This window comes from Coptis chinensis, chromosome 1 (genome assembly GCF_015680905.1).
Source record: "Coptis chinensis isolate HL-2020 chromosome 1, ASM1568090v1, whole genome shotgun sequence".
Taxonomy (NCBI): Eukaryota; Viridiplantae; Streptophyta; class Magnoliopsida; order Ranunculales; family Ranunculaceae; genus Coptis; species Coptis chinensis.
This window is the reverse complement of record NC_141456.1, coordinates 28,491,106-28,511,874: the sequence shown is the minus strand read 5'-3', so window position 1 is coordinate 28,511,874 and position 20,769 is coordinate 28,491,106. Positions and strand designations below refer to the sequence as shown.

Here is a 20,769-nt window from a genome sequence, read left to right as displayed (position 1 = left end):
TTTCTATATGACTGCGAAATGACTATAACTTGATATGTTATTACGAAAATATTAATGACTTGTAATAGTCTGAGATATATAGTTATGCACTTGGAAACTTTATGACGTAATGATGTCATGTGAATGACTACCCTTGATATAGGTGGTATGATAAGTAGTATTCCCCGAATATACGGGATGAACTATGTTGTATTAATTAGACTTCAATGTCTTAAATGAGGTTTGGTTATGAATGGAAATTTGACTGACTGAGATAAATCATTTTATTGTGATGTCTAACTCTGTTTTGCAGGAGGATATGATCTATTAATCTTTTCTGTAGGGACGTAAATATCATACCCTAAGACGACGTGTTGGCTAAAAGGTAAGGTATACCAAACTCATATTTAATTAGATTATCCTATGTGCATTTAATAAATGGAATGTAAGTGATATTTATGCTGTGAGTTATTTTTGGAAAGTGTGAATGATGAGTACTATTATATGAGATTCTTGGAATTTGTATATTGGGGTGAAATCTTACTTGGGAAGAAACTACGCCCGTTTTGGAAAAGCGGAACTATATTGTCTTCAAGTTGAAATGGTTGGTAATGTTATATTTATTAATTTGAAAGATTATTATATATATTTTGTTGCTAGTCTACTCATACCGGCAAATTCAATTTGGTCAACCCATGTTTACTTTGTTTTGCGTGGGTGTGTTCTTGGAAACGTAGATGGTGGAGTGCAGTGGATAAGGACCGTGATTTAGAGTTGCTCTTAGTCTTCGGTTTAAGATTTTTGAAGGGATGCGGTTTTGTTTTGAGACAGATGTAATAGAGTTGGTTAGTTTCTTTGTAGTTTAATAATGTGATTTAATGATTGTTTCTTTTAGTTTTATTTTGATTTCAGTTTTGTATATATCGTGTTTGATAACAGGGTTTTGGGTTTTGTTTCACCCTGGGTTTCCAGATAATTGAATATAATTATTTTAAATATTGTCTGGAAATTTGGGGTGTGACAGGGAATGTCGTATGATTTTGTTTTTTCAACTTGGGTAATGTCGATGGTAATAGTCAATGTCGCAAGGTAGCCCTATTCCAAATTTGCGAATGATATTTGCGACCACTTAGAGCATTCCTAATGCAAGCCACTATTATTCACATCCATGGTATTTCCCCTCTTTTCCACCGTTTTGGTGAAAAGCACGGTGAGGCTGCCCAATGCAAAGGTGAAAATTAATCTCGGATGGGATGTTAGATTCCATCCGGAGGGCATTTTGATTGAGATGGAATATAACATCTAAATGCGGTATTTTATAGAGGCCGAATGAAACATCCCGTCACAGTGAATCAAATATAATAGACGCTTGAAATAACCTACTTTCACTTTCTTCAAGCGCCTCCATTACAATTTTTCTTGCCACCATTGCCAAAAATTCAATTTTTCAATTCCTAATGACTTCTCCATCCCCAATGATTCCCCACCAACCTCACCACATGAAGAGCTTTAGTAGATGGTTTGAAAGTTACAAAAATATATATATAAAAAAAAGGGGGCAAAAAGGATCATCGTCAAGAACTCAAAATGTGGGCGAGGAGGACGAAATTGAACTTGGGTTTAACTTTCCACCGCGTTGTGAAATCGATGAATACCCACCATTAGCCTCAACATTGGTCCAACACGTAGCAAATAGAGTGGCGGAGTCTCAAGTAAGTTTTAAATTTTTTTTTATGTTAATTATTATTATTTATGTTAGTTTATATCAAGTTTGTTGTTGTGTAATTATTTTGAATTTGTTGCATTGTGTTAAAAAAATTTGAGTTGAAATTATATCATATTGAATAGTTTGTTGTATTGAGTGTAATATGAATGTAGGCAATACACCTATGGAAAGTGCGTTGTACACTTTCAAATGCTATGTCATGGTGGCGTTGTTTGAAATAAAAACAGATTCTAATTTTGTCCACGGTTACCAACATTATAGCCACACCATTTGGGAACTTTAGTTTATGGGGATCTAGTAGTAATAGTTCGTTTTCTGGTACTACTACATCTTCTGGTACTTCCGCTGAAGATGATTACATGGAAAAAATAAGAGAAGAGCATAATGATATGATAAGGCGAAGGAGGAGGAGAAGGCAGCAGTTATTATACACTGCTGGGGTATTAATGGCCCAAGCAACCATTGAAGATGTGGATACAGGCAAACACGGTGGATCTGTGATGGGTAGAGCATATACATTTAGAGATGGTGGTGATGTAAGTAAACAACAGATACTGAGGGATTACTTCACAACACCTTATAGGTGGCCTCCTCATAAGTTTAGGTGATCGAAGGTACAGGATGACAAGAGAGATTTTTACGTATATGTTGAAAACTGTTGCAGCATTCGAGGACTACTTCCAAGACAGGGTGGATGGATTGGGTCGACAAGCAACTTCTGGGTTGCATAAGGAATTAGCTGCAGTTGAACAATTAGCAACTGGTTGTTCATCCGATTCAACGGATCGGTATTTTCAAATTAGAGATTCCACAGCCGGATGTATCTATATGATGTGTTAGTGTACTTGCAATAATCACGATGTTTGAGGAAGAGTACTTGGGAGCGACCAACCAGTGAAGGGAACCACGGCTAGGATATTAGCTGAAAATGCGGAAAGGGGTTTTCCGGGAATGCTTGGATCAATCGTTGTATGCGGGTGTGGAAGAATTGTCTAACCTGGATGGGCTAGACAACATGTGGGGGGTACAAGAAGGAACCAACTTTGGTACTTGAAGCCATTGCGGACAAACATTGTTGGATCCGGCATTGCTTCTTCGACTTACGGAGTTTGTATAATGACATTGCGTGTTTCATCGTTCTCATGTTTTTGAATCATTAGAGAAAGGTAAGGCTCCTACTATTAATTTTAATGTGAATGGTAATGCCTACGATATGGGATATTATCTTGCTGATGGTATTTACCCAAAATGGGGAAAATTTGTTCAATCCATTCGTTATCCAAGAAATAAGCATGAAAAGATCTTTAGTCAACGTCAAGAAGCTGCAAGAAAAGATATTGAATGGACGTTTGGAGTTTTGCAGGCAAGATGGCATATTTTTAAGGCTTTTGCGCATTGTCATAGTGTTGTTGTTCTTGGGGACATAATGAAGGTATGCATTATAATGCATAATATGATTGTTGATAATGAAACGTGAAAGTGGAGTGTAGAATTGGAAAGGTCAGAGGAATGAAAAAATACCTGAGCTCTTTCAGGAAGATGATGGTTATCATTTTGTCTATCAGATGATTCAAGCAAGAAATAAAATCAGAAATGAAATTACACATACTAATCTTCAAAGGGACTTAGTTGAGCGTGTGTGGAATTGGACTGGTATTGAAGAAACACCAATACCAATTTATGATCCAAATTGGTCGGATGATGCAAAGGGAGAAGGAGGGGAAAATAGAAATGAAAGTGAGTGAACTATGAAGTTCCAAAGTGTGATGTATTTCTTATGTATTTCATATGTAATTCCAAAAGTGAACTATAAGTTCCAAAGTGTGATGTATTTCCTATGTATTTCCAAAAGTGAACTATGAAGTTCCTATATGTTTTATGAGTTGTGTTTTAATGAACTATATTATAATATATTTTAATTTTATTGGTAATTGTATTTCTATGAAAATAATTATATTGATTAATTAAACATAGTGCATATTTCATTAATTAGACATACATTGAAAAGAACATACATAGTGCATTAATTAAAAAAATAGTGAAATTAAAGTACATAGTTCATTAATTAAAAAAAAATAGTTAAATTAAAATACATAGTTTATTAATTAAAAAGATAGTGAAATTAAAATACATAATTCATTAATTAAAAATACATTGAAATTAAAATACATAGTGAATTAATTAAAATAAAATACTAGATATTACATAAGCATAGTTAGAGCTAGAACCACCTCTAGCCCCTGCCCATTCAGCTCGTATTTCAGCTTGTTGTTGCTCGATTATAAAAGCGGTATCAAGATAGAGGATACTTGTATCGATAGCTAAAATCTTAGCTTCATATTACATCTTTTGAAGCCGATTTTTTTCCATTTGAACCCAATTTTTTTTCTTCTCTTGCCATCACAGTTCTTTGACCATGTGCAAGCTCCCTTTCCCTAAGTTCTATGCACTTTTGTGTTTCATTTGCATCATTTGCAAATGTATACTCTAAACATGTAACGAAACCCTCCAACATACCAACTGATTTTTCTTCGTTCCTCTTGGACTTGGCTTTCTTCGATCCAAGAGGGCGTTCAATTCTTTAGAACCTTCCAATTCAACTCCACCAACACTTGGTGAATTAGAAGTTGAATCTTCACCATCACTTTTGCGACCTTTTCCCTTTGTGGGGCGACTTGACCTTGTCTCAAAAATGCTACTCCACTTTGGATTATCCTTGAGTATAACATAGCAATGATCAAGTGAAAAACACCCTTTTTCTTGTTGTTGGTACGTCATCCTTGCCTCGGATAACTAAAAAAAAAAAAGAATTAGACTAAGATAATCATAAACAAAATTTGTAAATTGACAAATTGACGAGATTGTAATTACCCAGCTTTGTATTGTAGTACCACTTGCATTTCGAGCCTCCACCGCATTCACAATTGCAACAAACTTGTTCATCGATCATTTTTGAAATATATTTTCATCTACCGCAAATTGAATCGGAAGACCTATCTGACCCACATGTTTGATTGAACTCATTTGTTACACGATTCCAAAATCCTTTTGTATTTTGGAAAGTACCAATAATGGAGTCTTCACTAATTTCTATCTAAGCAAGACATAAAGCTTGATCTTCGGACATGCTAAAGTGAGTCTTTGCTTTTGCTTGAGTGCTACCACTTGCTTGAGTTGTTTGAGATGCTTGAGATGCCATTTGATTTTTATTTTTTTTTGAAGAACTGATTTTGAAGAAGAAGAAATATTATTGTTGGAAATGTGAGTTGAAATGGAACAAATGTTGTATATATACCAAAGTTTTTATTTTTGACCATTCTGACTTTCTGACCATTGGTGAACTAGCTGTTAGGACTCCGGACGAGATGTTTGATTCCGTCTAGAAAAAAAGAAATATAACGAGATGGGATGTTGGATTCCATCTGATGAGTTTTGTAATCCAAACGGAATCCAATATCCCATCCGAAGTTCACAACTAAGCCACTATCTCGGTTAAAGGTTTGACTCTCGTTTTGACTTGGGAAAATAGTCACCTTGATATTCACCTTTGCATTGGGAAAAGGTTTTTGACCATTTGTAGGTGAATATTGTCACATCCCCTTGATATTCATATGCATTGGGAATGCTCTTAGAGTTGGTCAAAATTTGCAACCAATTTCTCTAAATTTCGCCTTCAAATTTGAAGGAAATACTACCACCACCTAGAGATGCTCTAAGCCTGAGCCACTTAGTGTTTCTTTGGCGATGTATGTAGTCAAATTTCTCAATCATTTACTCTGTGAGATGGTACATTCCTCCAATCTCCAACAATGCCTTAGCTTTCCTGTAATATACAACGTGTTTTACTTTTCCATCAGTAGTTCTTTCCCTTTCTTATTCACTTTCACATTGCTCAAGTTTCCAAAACTACACAACTAACGTTGATATCCCATCTATTATCCCTCTTCTTCTTCTTTTAAAGCAAAAGCCCAGGGTACCCAAGAAACTTGGCCAATTTTTTCAACTGTGAGTAATTTGTATCCTCCTTCATTTCTTTATACTTCAAAAACAACACATTGTCGGGCCTTTCTAAGCTCAGTTTCCAATACATAAGTGCATGCTCCCAAAATTGGTCAAAAGCTTAAGTTGTTGGAGTTATCCCTTACATGAGGAAGAAGAAGAAGCAGAATCGTTAGGTGTGAATAAGTCGAGAACGCATGGGCTCAGATTGGTCGTGACAAAGTAGCTAACGCCTTTGCCATGAAAAAAAGAAGATAGTTTTTTTTAGCCTTTCATGAAACATGTCTCTTTGGAATTACGGATGTTGGAAAAATAAGAGGCTGTGGGTGCTTTCAGATTGGCCTTGCCAAGAGCCAGGCCATGCCTAAACATTAGGGTTCGATTTTTTCTACAATAAGCACGAAATTTCGCAGATGCGCCGAAATTTAAGATTACTATAAAAACGAAAGTTAGGTTTTTGAAAACAAAGTCTTGAATAGAAACCCAATTTTGAAAGCAATCAAAATTGAGAGAAAACCCTTACAAAGAGAAAAGCTTGTAAGGAGAGAAGAGAGATCTAGTAAGGTGGAGAGACTTGAGAGGAGTAATTGTAATATTTCTTTCCATACTTATAAAAAGATTAGCTATTGTAGAAGTAGGCATCATTGACCGAACCACGGTACATCTTTGTGTTGTGGTATGTTTTACTTTTTCTATATTTCTATTGTCTGTTTTGTGATAGTTATATCCATAGTTTAGGATTGTGGTTGTTGGTTGTAGTGAAAGATTAGAATTTTTTATTGGAGTAGTGGATTATTCAAGTGCAAGCTATCTTAGTGGGGATCGATTGGTATCGTTTTTCCCAACAAGTGGTATCAGAGCCAAGTTAGATTAATCATAAAAGATAGTTATCCAAATCTTACCCAGAAGGTGTTTGATAAAATTCCTAAGAAGAAATTTGGGGTGAAATAGCTTGTTAAGATGGATCATTCTATAAACACTCGTATAACTAGTCTAAATAGAGGTAACTACACTATTTGGAAAGTCAAGATGGAAGACTTGCTCTATTGCAAGGACTTGACACAACCCATTGAGAAAAGAGGAGTAAAACCAGATGCAATAGCGGCGGCTGAGTGGAGCAAGCTTGACAGAAAAGCTATTGGGTACATTTGACAGTAGATTGACGATAATGTCTTCCACCATGTATTCCAAGAGACTACTGCTTTTGACTTGTGGAAGAAACTCGAAGAACTATATGAAAGAAAGTCGGCCGAAAACAAGGTACTACTCATTAAGAAGTTTGCTAACACGAGGTACAACGAAGGTTCCTCAATGTCTGAGCATCTTAATGAAGTACATAATACCATAAATCAGTTGTCTTTAATGAAAATTGATATGGGTGATGAAGTTGAGGCTTTGTTACTATTAAACTCTCTACCCGACAGTTAGGAAACTTTAGCAGTTTCTCTTGGCGGAGTCGCTAAGGATGGAATCATTTCCATAGAGATAGCTACCGGGGCATTGTTGAATAAGGAGACAAGAAGGGGTTCACAAAGCAGCTCCTCTCACTCAGAGATCCTTGTCATAGAGAAGCGGGGGAGAGGTAAGAGCAGAAAACCATCTCATTCTAGAGGTGATGACAGAAGCAAATCTTAGGGGTGAAGCTAGAACTCCTAAGGCAAAGAGACAATGTTATTATTGTGCCACCAAGGGTCACTTCTGGTATGAGTGTAGAACATTGAAGAGGGATGAGAAGAATAACTGTGTACATGAAGACATGGTAAAGAGGAACGGGGCACAAGCCGAGATACTACCGCACTAGTAGACAATGGTCTAGTGGGAATTGTGTCAGAATGTGTTGAGTGCTATGTTAGTGCCTCTTGTTAGGATACAGAGTAGGTGATAGATACAGGAGCATCCTGTCATGTCACACCGCACAGGAGTTTCTTCATTACGTACAAATGTGGTGAATTTGGTGAGGTGAAGATGGGTAACAGCATGCGTCGCCGAAGATTATAGGCATTAGGGATGTTCATGTAGAAACCAATGTCGGCTACACCTTGACACTCAAGGATGTAAGACATGTCCCTGACATTCAGTTAAGCCTAATTTCCATTGGGAAGTTAGATGATGATGGCTTTCAAAACTCGTTTGGTAATGGGGTATGGAAACTGAGCAGAGGTTCCATTGTAGTAGCCAAAGGGAAGAAAACTTGCTCGCTTTATAAGAAACAGGCTAGTTTGTGTAACGCAGAGTTAAATGCGGCACAAGAAGAAGCTTCCTCTGAACTATGGCATAAGAGACTGTTTCATATGGGAGAAAAAGGTATGGAAGTTCTTGCCAAGCAAAAGGCCTTATTGCCAAACATAAAAGGTACGCTTTTAAATAGATGTACTCATTGTTTGGTTGGAAAGCAACACAGGGTGTCTTTCCAAAGATTTCCTTCTCACTGAAAGGAGAATGTCCTTGAGTTAGTACACACAAATTTATGTAGTCCTATGAAAGTGAAGTCCCACGGGGGAGCTTTGTACTTCTTGATTTTCATTAGGGGTACAGATGGATAGGTTCAGATTCGGATATGCCTGCATCCAAATCTGAAATTTGTCACTCATATCCAAATCCGAATTTGTATCCGATGGATGTATGAAATAGTATCTGATATCCGATATCTGATTCGGATATTGGATAATATCTGATCTGATCACTAAACTGTAAAAACATATTTGTTTTCTCTGTTGCTATTGTTGCTTCATTTGAAGAAAACCGATTCAACTACTGATTGTTCTTGAGCAAGTGCTTGATTTAAGTGATTTGGGTAAAACCCAACATTAGTTGTAGTGTTCTTTGGAGTTAGGTTTTGAGGAAAGCGAAGAAATCCTCTCCCAAACTTGGACCCTTCTTCATTCAACCTCATCCTTACAACCCGAGCTTGGCGGCAGCATATAGAAGATCCCAAGCATCTTCTCCACCATTCGTGGAGAAGACACCATAGATGGACCATTAGGACTACCTCAACTCGAACCAGCCCAACTTCCAAGTCCACACAGTGTTGATTTAGGCAAACCAGCCATAACTCTTGTCTTTGGGTTTTCTTGGTGAAGCAAAGACCTAGCCATTTCCGTAGTGAAACCAGTCAAATAATCATCCTCATCACTTTCAATTTCATGGGCTTTCATGATTTCAAGATTTGATAGAGGAAGAAGAGGAGTTGTGGTGGTAGCGTTGGTCTCTGGCTCTGGAGAAAGGAGAATGAAAAAAAGCCCTTCCACATTTTTCGTTTTATAGTTCATTAATTAATAATGTTTTGTATTTAATTAACTATTTAATAATATACTTATAATAATTAAATCGGATCGGATATTATCTGACGGATATCACCAGACTCCACATCCACATCTTAAATGGTTTCGGATTACAAATTTTATCTGAATCCAAATCCGATATCCGAAATTTTCAGATAATATCTGATTTTTCGAATACGAATTCGAATCGGATTCGAATATTTGGATATCCACTTGCACCCCTAACTTTCATTGATGATGTGTCAAGAAAGATATTGGCATATAGTCTGAAGACCAAAGATGAAGCACTTGGCATGTTCAAGACTTTCCATAGCATGGTGTAAAAAAGAGACATGGAAGCCTTTAAAGCGATTCGCTCAGATAATGGGGGTGAGTACATTGGGCCGTTTGAAGAGTACTGCAAGAGTCATGAGATTCGTCATGAGCAGATCGTTCCCAAGACTCCGCAACATAATGGTATAGCCGAGAGGATGAATCATACCATTATAGAGAGGATGAGATGCATGTTGTCTCACTCTAAGTTACCTAGAAATTACTGGGTAGAAACAATGCACACAACTATACATGTGATCAACCTATCGCCTTCGAAACCTCTGAATAGTGATTATCCAGAGAGAGTATAATTAGGCAGAGATATTGATTATAGACACTTGAGGGTATTTGGGTGCAGGACATTTGTTCATATTTCCAAGGATGAGAGATCCAAGTAGTGCATTTTTCTGGGTTATGGGGATGAGAAGTTTGGCTACAAACTTTATGATCCGATTAACAAGAAGGTAATCCAAATTCGAGATGTTGTGTTCTTGGAAGACCAAACCATAGCAGACTTTGAAGATGGTGAGAAGCTAGACACTTTCATTGATGATCTTGTTGACTTAGAACCAGAAGTTCCTACTATGGAACGTATAGAAGGCATTGAGAATGCAGAGAACCATGGGTTTGAAGCTCATGATGATGATCATATTGCTTATGATGGGATTGAACCTATTGATATAGAAGATGCAGAGGAAGTGCATGAACCACCACTACACCATAACAGGCTATTTGCAATGGCAAAAAAGTGTTGCTAATAATTTTCGCAACGCTTTTTAAGCGTTGCAAATATGGCGTGGGTAAAGTGTTGGAAATATTTGCAACGGTTAATAAGCATTGGAAATTTCTATTAACCGTTGCAAACAGAAATTTCCAACGCTTATTATAACTATTTCGTGCACAAATTTAAAACCTTTGCAACGGTTTTTCATTTCACAAACGCTTTTTAAGCGTTAGTAATTTGTTAAAAATATTACCAACGGTTTTTAACCGTTGCAAAGTTGTTAGTTAATTTTTTAAAAAAAAATTAAAATTCGTTTGCAACGGTTATAAACCGTTGCTAATGGGTTGCTAATAAAAAAATATAATTTCTCATATTTTGTAGCGAGACCAGCTAAACCTACAATAAACAATGAATACAAGAATACAATAAATAATGTATCATCGTTGCCAATTGAAATAACTGAGTCCACAACCATAGATGTGAAAAATTCTTTTTCACCACCAATCGATCAGCTTTGAAGAGAGTGTGGTAGCAGCACACTTTGCCAACAAACACTTCTTTTCTTCCATACTTTTCCCCTCAATAATCACAGCAAGTTCTTTAATTTTGCTAATTGTCTGAAATACAAGTAGCAAACTCATGACTTCTAGCTAGAACAATTTGTCATGAACATATCCATCCAATCAAACCAAAAGATCCAAATTCCTTACCAAATTGGAAGCAGCTCGAAAACTACGTATAAGACTCTGTGAGTGGACACCATCCTCAATGAAAGGCTTGGCCTCCTTTAAAAACTCTCTCTAAAAAAAAAATGTATCTAGGGTAAGTGACATTAAAATATCAACCACATCTAGGGTAAGTAATGTATCCTTGTAAAGTAATATAAAATCATGGAGACAACTATCAATCCATTTAAATAATTCTAGCCTCCTAAAGGTATGTCCAAGCTTACATTCTATCCAACGCTCGAAAAATTGTCAATTTTGTAATCATTGGGTACAAATAGTTTTGAGATATGCCAACTTGTTAGTGAGTATGGTCGCCCATATGGGAAGATGACCACAAAAAATATCCCTTAAACTCTTCTCCACGTAAGTATCCCAAATATTCATTCCCATTATACATATATAAGATCAGATAGTTAATTTCACCTTTCGTTTTGTATTGCAGAAAATGACAGCTGGGTGATTGTAATGATTGTCATAGAGATCGCGACAAGGTAGCAAACTTCCACTGTTCTTTCTCAACAACAACAAAGAACTGTTTGATTCCCTGTTATTAAACAGCACAAGCAACAAACTTAGTATGCCATAAAGATGAAAAGGCTGCCCTCATAAAGTAGATCAATTCCACAAGAAAAAAACAAATACCTCCAAAGTTAGCTCATCACGTTTCACAAGGATCCTAACGGGATCTGTCATAAACTTGTTTGTCATTTCCAAAATTTCATGTGGAAGGGTTGCAAAGATCAAGATGACCTGCATATACACAAGTGCCATTTCATGAGTAACTAACTGCACCGTAATAGGATTTTGGATCTAAACCTTAAGAGCTCATTATAGATATATGGTATGCACGACAAGGAACGGGTATTGAAAGGTGATCAGGCAGTAAAATCATTTCACCACTAAGGGCACTACAAGACTATGGCATTCCAATATAGACCATATGAAGTGGTTTGTGTAATACATTAAATAATCCAAGATACAATGACATATTAGGCTATAAAATATCAAACATCTACACAAACCGACTATAGCATGACTAAGTAGCTAAGACGTTAAGTCGTCACTTCTATTAAGGTTTCTTATCAAAGCAAGACAGTAAGACCTACTAATTACCTGAAGCTCTGGTGGAAGATATCAGAACGCGTCATAAATTTGATCTTTAAACCCTCTGCTCAACATCTCATCAGATTCATCATGTCTCAACATAAAAAAATTACAATAAATAACCTGACTCCTAACCAACTCAACTAATTCTAGTAGAAAAAAGGAACGAAAACTCACAAGAACCAATAGTTTAATAGCTCTTGTCCTTAAAGCGCATCTCTTAATCATACACAAACTCTACCAGGAGTTCCAGAAACAACATGAACACCATACTCAAGTTTCCTTATATCTTCACCCATACTTTTCCCTCCAATACATCCATGTACTTGTATACTCATATAATCACCAAGTGCCAATATAGTCTTCTCAGTCTGTGAAGCTAGTTCTCTAGTAGGTGACAATATCAACATTTGTACCCTGCAAACAAAATAACAATTAAACACATACTAAAAAGAAAAGAAATTGCAAGTACAAGGGCAAGAAAGTAAATTATTATTACTCTACGGAGGAAGTATCAACCATCTGACAAGCAACGATGCCAATTATAACACCCCGTGTTTTTATACGTATTTTTCTATTTAATTAATTAATTTAATTGTTTATTTTAAAAATTCGTCGGATTGGACTCGGGATACGTGGGCTTGGTTTTGGGCCCGAGTCGGTGTTGGGCTTGGGTTTCGAACCCAAGTATATAAACACATTTTTCTAGAAAATAGGGTTCAGAAAAATAATACAATAATGAAAATGGAGGCAGAGATGAAAGCTGGATTTCTGGAGGGTGGAGCGCGACGGCTCGGACTCGTAGGAATTCGTAGGAGCTGCTCAGACAGGTGAGTAGCTATTTTGCTATATCACCGGATTTTATCGTTTTCGAATATCGGTATACTGTCTAAGGTTTTCTGTTTTTATACTGTTCATTATATTGTTTTATTCGACGTCGTGTTTCGTCGAGTTGTTAAAACTCTAGTCAAACAATGTTGAACTGTTAAAATGTTGAAGCTTTGGAAGCTTGAAGCTCGACAGGCGTTAATGGCGGCGTAGACTTTGAACTTAATATCTTGTTGTAGCTCTGTTCGCGCAACGAGCGGCTAATGGTGTCAGCGAGGAAGCGCCCAGTTTTTGGTTGTGAAACCGCATCGATGGTGGCGGGTTGAACTTCGTTTTTTTGTTGTTGGTGTTTGGTTGTGGACTGATGAGTGGGTTTGATGGATTGTTGGGGGTTGGAGTACGGTGGTTGGGCTGTTGGGAGCCTTGAACAGGCGTCAATGGCGCCGAACACCATTACTGCGATACTGAGGTTTTGATTTTTATGTGAACTGTTGTTGTGAACTGTTTTGTTGGTGTCGTGGGTTGTTTGTTTGAGGAGTGGGGGTAGTGAGTGAGGGCTGTTGATGGGGGCTGTCAAAGCTCGGAGAGAAGCCATTAATGGCGGTGGGAATTCTTCCAGATCTAATTTTGGTGATGTTGGGATTTGACGATTTGGGATCTTTGGTTTTATTAATGTTGTTTGGGTTTTTAAGGGGATTGAAACCGTTAGCTTGAATGGGGGGCGCAGTGGTGGTGGGAATTCGGCGGTGGTGGTGGTCGATGGAGCTAGAAGATGAACAGAATATCTTAGTTGGGCCTTCTTGGTTGGGCCAAAACTCTATTGTTATGTTGGGCGGTTCTATTTCTTGTTGGGCCCGAAGTTTAACTTGTTTGTTTGGGACCAGTTCATTTAAGCTTGGGCCCGGTTTTGTTTTAGATTGGTTGGGCCGGACCATATCAGTTTTTGGGTTGGACTAGATTCATTTCTATTTTTCCGTTTTGGACCAGTTTAATTAAGTTTTGTTTGGGCCTTCTCCAATTAGTTTTTGGGCCGGTTCCTAATTTATGTAGGCTGGTCTTTATGTCCCCAATTGGGTCAGGTAGAATAAATAGATTAGTTTTAGACTTTCGGGTTTTAAGGTTTGGGCTTGGCCAGTTGGGTCCGAACCATGGCTATGACCCTGAACCTGTTGAACTTGGAAACGACAGTTTGACTATGATAATGATGTGTTGACTTTAACCAGAGTTGGCTGTTGACCAGAGTTGACTGTTGACTTTGACCAGAGTTGACTTTGACCAGTTGACCCGAAAATTTGACTTTTTCCTAAAATTATGATTCGGTCTATTAGAATAAATCTAGGACTATTAGCATGTTTGATTTAGGCTAGGACCTTTATAAATATACTTATTGTATGCGTGTATTCTTGCTTGGTGATTTTTCAGTCTTTTGCGATACACAACGTTATGACACTTATACATTCATGAAATTAATAACGCGTAAACAAAAATTAATTGAATCAAGATATTCCTACGTTCTCTGAAAAAAATCTATTCAATAAAATACAATAATGCGTAAACAAAACTTACCGCACCCTTTTAGAACTCTCCACGCCTCAAGTTTTAGAATTGAGTTTATGACTGATGAAGTCATATGTAGGTGGGCATTTATTGAATGTGCCATAAATGGCCCATTAGTATTATATAAGGGTATTCATTGAATGTGCCATGAATGACCCGGGTATTCATTGAATGTGCCATGAATGACCAGATTGTAGTTGACTGCCCTAAAGAGGAACTAAGGTATTAAGCCTTGCTTTAGTTAGTTGTATTCCTTGAATGTGCGGGAATGTAGGATTGGGTATTCCTTGAATGTGGCGAGGAATGACCGGGGCATTCATTGAATGTGCCATGAATGGCCGATTAGTGATATGATAGGTATTCATTGAATGTGCCATGAATGACACGAGTTTTGTGCCCAAAGAGAACGTGAAATATGTGTATGAAAGGCCGAGATGGCTATGATATTGTGGTATTCGGTGGGAGAGAAGCCTGGGGGAATGTGTGATTTGGCAAATGTGTGGAGTGCAAATCGTGGAGTAGGTACTAAAGGGTGGGTGTATAAGAAAAGTAATTGATTAATTTATAAGAGAAATTGATTTGATTATGTGAGTGTGTTGGGCTTACTTTTGAATGCATATAGGATATTTACATATGTAATATATACAAGTTCTAACTTTCTTTTGCAGGAGGGTAGGACTTAATAATATTTTGTGCAGGGACGCGGTCCTACCCTTATACAGCAGCGGATATCGGTAAGTTGTAATTCAATTATGTAGATATTAAAACGAGTTATTAGAATGAGTTAATGAGATGGAAGTTAATAAATTTCGAAGTTTTGCTTGGGAAGAAACTATGCCGTTTGAGATGGCCGGAACTACTTGTCTTCCAAGTCGAGAATGATTAGGTTATGATAGAATTTAAAGTGTTAGTTGGATAAGAAAAGTTTAAAATGTTTATATGTGTTTAGTCTACTCATACCAGCAAAAGCAAATTCAATTTGTCAACCCATGTTTGCTTGTTTTGTAGCGTGGGTGTGTTCTTGGGAACATAGGTGGAAGGCGGTGGAACCTTGACAAGATGTGATTGGGATTCGTGCCTGGAGCGGTCCGTTAGTTTTCTTTTAGGTTTGATTTTTCTTGGTTGGAAGAATGTAATAACGTAGTTTATTTTTTTATGGCATAAGGACATGGTAGCGATGAATTTTATTTGGAGAGTTTGTTTTGATGTTTTATTTGGAAGGATGTTATCTTAATAAAGAGATTTCGGATAATTGTTGGGATTATTGTTATTTAAGTTGTTTCTTTTATGACATTGATATTAGGGTTTGTATGTGTAGTATTCTCCGTCATAGTCTGGGTTTTTAAACAAGTGAACCTAGTGATGTTTGAGATAATTATATTTCAAATATTCACTTTGTTATTGTTTAGAAATTCGGGCTGTGACATTTTGGTATCAGAGCCAGGTTAGCCTAGATAGTGAAGGTCTAGGTGATCCTCGGATTGTGGTGAATGGGTAGTAGGAGTGTTTGTTTGTGGTATTTGGTTTGGCTTGTTGTTTTGTGTGTACTTTTATAGTGGAATGTTGGGATATGATTATGAAAATAAAATGTTGGTTGTTTTAACGGTTAGCTCTTATGAAATTTATAATTGAAATTGTTCAGCATGTTATAGTGTTGTTTTCGTAACGGAGTTTTCTATTTTAAGTAAGTATTGACTAAAGAAGAAATGGTTATTTTAAAATTTCATATTTGAGTAAATTGGAATTATCGAAGGAAAAAAAAGAAACCCTTTTGATAAAGGTTGGATTTGAAATATTTGATATTGTCCAAGTTATGTATATCGTTGGTGTGTGATCCAATATACATAACATCTCTTAGTATGCATCGTTGGTGTGTGAACCAGTGTATACTTGCATATCGTTGGTGTGTGAGCCAGTATGCATGCATCACATTGTAGGTGTTTGATCCTATGTGATAGTGGACATAGTATAGGTCGTTGATGATATGAATCAGCCTATACGTTTATATTTTTATTTCGAACATGTGGTGTTTGTGAGACACTGAGAGAAATGTTGATATATGTGTAAACACTAAGGTGGTGGATGAAACATATGAGTTTTTAAACAAATAGTTTTGATAGGGAAGATCGTTAAAAAGGAAATTATAATATGTTTTTTTTAAACGCCTTGGATTAGTTGGGAAATACTAAGAGTGGAACTAACTGCCTCGGTGTGAAAGGAACTACATTGCCTTCTTAGTATGATTTAACTTGAAGAATATGGGTTTTGCTAAATTGAGAAATAATGATTTTAATTAAGTGTTGGCAATTGAAGAAAACTAATTACGTTTATTCTTTTGAGTTGTGTATGCTAGCGTATACACGTATTTTTTGGGTTCAATACGTATATAGACACTTTCAAAGTATGTGTTTTGCATATTAGTATGTCTATCTATATGATATTGTATATGTGTATTCCTTTTAAGGTGTGTATACTTGCGTATACACGTATGTCTTATTTTACTTGTTTGACGTACTGTTTGTTTGGTTAATCTACACTCTACCTTGAATCTCGGGACGAGATCCTTTTAAGGTGTGTATATTATAACACCAGCGTGTTTTTATAATGTATTTTTCTATTTAATTAATTAATTTAATTGTTTATTTTAAAAATTCGTCGGATTGGACTCGGGATACGTGGGCTTGGTTTTGGGCCCGAGTCGGTGTTGGGCTTGGGTTTCGAACCCAAGTATATAAACACATTTTTCTAGAAAATAGGGTTCAGAGAAATAATAAAATAATGAAAATGGAGGCAGAGATGAAAGCTGGATTTCTGGAGGGTGGAGCGCGACGGCTCGGACTCGTAGGAATTCGTAGGAGCTGCTCAGACAGGTGAGTAGCTATTTTGCTATATCACCGGATTTTATCGTTTTCGAATATCGGTATACTGTCTAAGGTTTTCTGTTTTTATACTGTTCATTATATTGTTTTATTCGACGTCGTGTTTCGTCGAGTTGTTAAAACTCTAGTCAAACACTGTTGAACTGTTAAAATGTTGAAGCTTTGGAAGCTTGAAGCTCGACAGAGCGTTAATGGCGGCGTAGACTTTGAACTTAAATACTGTTGTAGCTCTGTTCACGCTCTGAACAGGCGCTAATGGTGTCGCGAGGAAGCGCCCAGTTTTTGGTTGTGAAACCGTACTGATGGTGGCGGGTTGAACTCGTTTTTGTTGTTGGTGTTTGGTTGTGGACTGATGAGTGGGTTTGATGGATTGTTGGGGGTTGGAGTACGGTGGTTGGGCTGTTGGGAGCCTTGAACAGGCGTCAATGGCGCCGAACACCATTACTGCGATACTGAGGTTTTGATTTTTATGTGAACTGTTGTTGTGAACTGTTTTGTTGGTGTCGTGGGTTGTTTGTTTGAGGAATGGGGGTAGTGAGTGAGTGGTCGTTGATGGGGTCATCAAAGCTCGGAGAGAAGCCATTAATGGCGTGGGAATTCTTCCGTGATCTAATTTTGGTGATGTTGGGATTTGACGATTTGGGATTTTTGGTTTTATTAATGTTGTTTGGGTTTTAGGGGATTGAAACCATTAGCTTGAATGGGGCGCACAAGTGGTGGCCGGAATTGAGCGGTGGTGGTGGTCGATGGAGCTAGAAGATGAACAAGAATCTGTTCATCTTAGTTTGGCCTTCTTGGTTGGGCCAAAACTCTATTGTTATGTTGGGCGGTTCTATTTCTTGTTGGGCCCGAAGTTTAACTTGTTTGTTTGGGACCAGTTCATTTAAGCTTGGGGCCCGGTTTTGTTTTTAGATTGGTTGGTTAGGACCATATCGGTTTTTGGGTTGGACTAGATTCATTTCTATTTTTCCGTTTTGGACCAGTTTAAATAAGTTTTGTTTGGGCCTTCTCCAATTAGTTTTTGGGCCGGTTCCTAATTTATGTAGGCTGGTCTTTATGTCCCCAATTGGGTCAGGTAGAATAAATAGATTAGTTTTAGACTTTCGGGTTTTAAGGTTTGGGCTTGGCCAGTTGGGTCCGAACCATGGCTATGACCCTCAACCTGTTGAACTTGGAAACGACAGTTTGACTATGACAATGATGTGTTGACTTTAACCAGAGTTGATTGTTGACCAGAGTTGACTGTTGACTTTGACTGTTGACTAGGGTTGACTTTGACTTTGACCAGGGTTGACTTTGACCAGAGTTGACTTTGACCAGTTGTCCCAATTTGACCTTTTAACTCGGATTATGATTTGGGTTATTAAGATAGGTCTAGGGTTATTAGCATACTTGACTTTAGGCTAAGACCTCTATATATACGTGTGTATGTGTATTAACTACTATGTGATTTTGCAGTATTTTATGATATGCAACGTTATGACACTAAGACATCCCCGAAATTAATAACGCAGCGTAAAATAAAAAATACGAGGAATCAAGATACTCATTCGTTCTCTGAAATGATACATGAAATAAAGTTCAATAATGCGTAAATAAAGTTACCGCACTCTTTTAGAACTCCACGACTCAAGTTTTGGAATTTTAGTTTATGACTGTTGATGTCATATGTTAGGTGGGCATTTATTGAATGTGTCATAAATGGCCCGTTAGCGTTATATAGGGGTATTCATTGAATGTGCCATGAATGACCCGGGTATTCATTGAATGTGCCATGAATGACCAGATTGTTTGGACTACCCTAGAGAGGAACTAAGGTATTCGCCTTGCGGGTTAGTTGTATTCCTTGAGTGTACAGGAATGTAAGGTTGGGTATTCCTTGAATGTGGCGGGAATGACCTAAGGTACATAGGTTGTGAAATATGTGTATAAGAAAAGTAATTGATTAATTAATAAGAGAAATTAATTTGATTATGTGAGTGTTTGGGTTTTCTTTTGAATACCTAATATAATATCTACATATGATATATAGAAGTTCTAACTTTCTTTTGCAGGAGGGTAGGACTTAATAACATTTTGTCTTGAGGGGCCGGTCCTACCCTTATACAGCAGTGGATATCGGTAAGTGTAATTCAATTATTTAGATATTAAAAGGAGTTATTAAAATGAGTTAATAAGATGGAAGTTAATAAGATGGAAGTTAATAAAATGGAAGTTTTGCTTGGGAAGAAATTATGCCGGTTAAAATGACGGAACTACCTGTCTTCCAAGCTGTGAATGATTGAGTTATGGGATAAAATAAAGGGATTGTTTGAATAATTAAAGTATGATAATGGTTATATGTGTTTAGTCTACTCATACCAGCAAATTCAATTTGCTGACCCATGTTTGCTTTGTTTTGGCAACGTGGGTGTGTTCTTGGGAACATAGGTGGAAGGCAGTGGAACCGCGGCGTGTGATTTGGATTCTCGCCTGGAGCAGTCTGGGAGTTTAAATTATTAGGTCTGATCTTTTGGAATGATGTAATAACGTAGGTTACATTTTTTATATGACATGAGAATACGATGTTGGAAATTGTTATTCTTAAAGTTTGTTTATGTTTGTATTGGGATGGAAGAAAGTTCTGAATAAAGTGATAGTTGAGGAATTTGGAGATTTTTGTTGTTAAGTTGATCCTGTTGTGATGTGGGTTTTAGGTTTTGATATGTGTTGTATCACCCCGTCATAGCCTGGGTTTTAGACAATTGAACATAATGATGTTTGAGATATTTATATTTCAAATATTCATTTTTTTAATTGTTTAGAAAATCGGGCTGTGACACCAATCATTGAAGTTTTTCCAGTACCAGATTGGGCTTGAGCAATGACATCACGACCTTCAATTATAGGTAAAACTGCTTTCTGTTGAATGGCTGAGGGTTTTTCAAACCCGTGGTGGTAGATTCCACGTAGGAGGTCATTGTTAATTCCCATTTTATCGAAAGTTGAAATTGGTTCGACTCCATGTGTGGTTTGAAATACTAAGGTCTCGTCGTCTGGTCCGTTTCGACGGGTGGTGTTGTTTCGAACGGGGGCGGAAGAGGTTGCAGCCATGGTAGGGAAATAGATTGCACTATCTGTGGAGTGCTACTTGAACCAGCAGCTGCAAAAGCATGCTGCATAACTGGTCATCCATCCCTTGCAAAAGTAGGCTAGAACAAGAAAGGGAAAGGCATGGGAGTTGATCTAGCTTCCAGATTGGACCGAACACCAGAATGCACATTCGCAAAATATACAGCAGGGGGAGGATAGTGCAAGTAACCGGTAGATGTTGCTAGAGTCATGGGAGAATCTGGAGAGTCAAGATCATTGACACGTGTTCGAGTTAAATAATTGGATTTAGGAGCAAGATGGGGAAGAAAATGAAGTAATAAACAAATACATGGGACGAGGACACCAACATCGGGCGGTTAATAAAATGGAGCGACAAGATGGATGAAAATGCACATCCCGAAGAGAACGTCGTGTCTTCAATATGATGGCTGGTGAGGAAGTTTCTCCCTCCTATTGTAGTGCCATATGTACAATTGATAAAGAATTGCAAAGTCAGATGTACGACGGAAAGAACAAAGGTCCAAAAGCTATGCTACGCCATGACTCAAAGTAAGGGACT

The 20,769-nt window shown here is 37.3% G+C and overlaps 1 pseudogene; it reads right to left on the bottom strand.

Annotated features, from left to right (window-relative positions):
• Positions 1 to 10,515: 10,515 nt before the first annotated feature.
• Positions 10,516 to 20,465, bottom strand: LOC147523307 (eukaryotic initiation factor 4A-III homolog B-like; annotated as a pseudogene).
• Between the last annotated feature and the right edge of the window lie 304 nt (positions 20,466 to 20,769).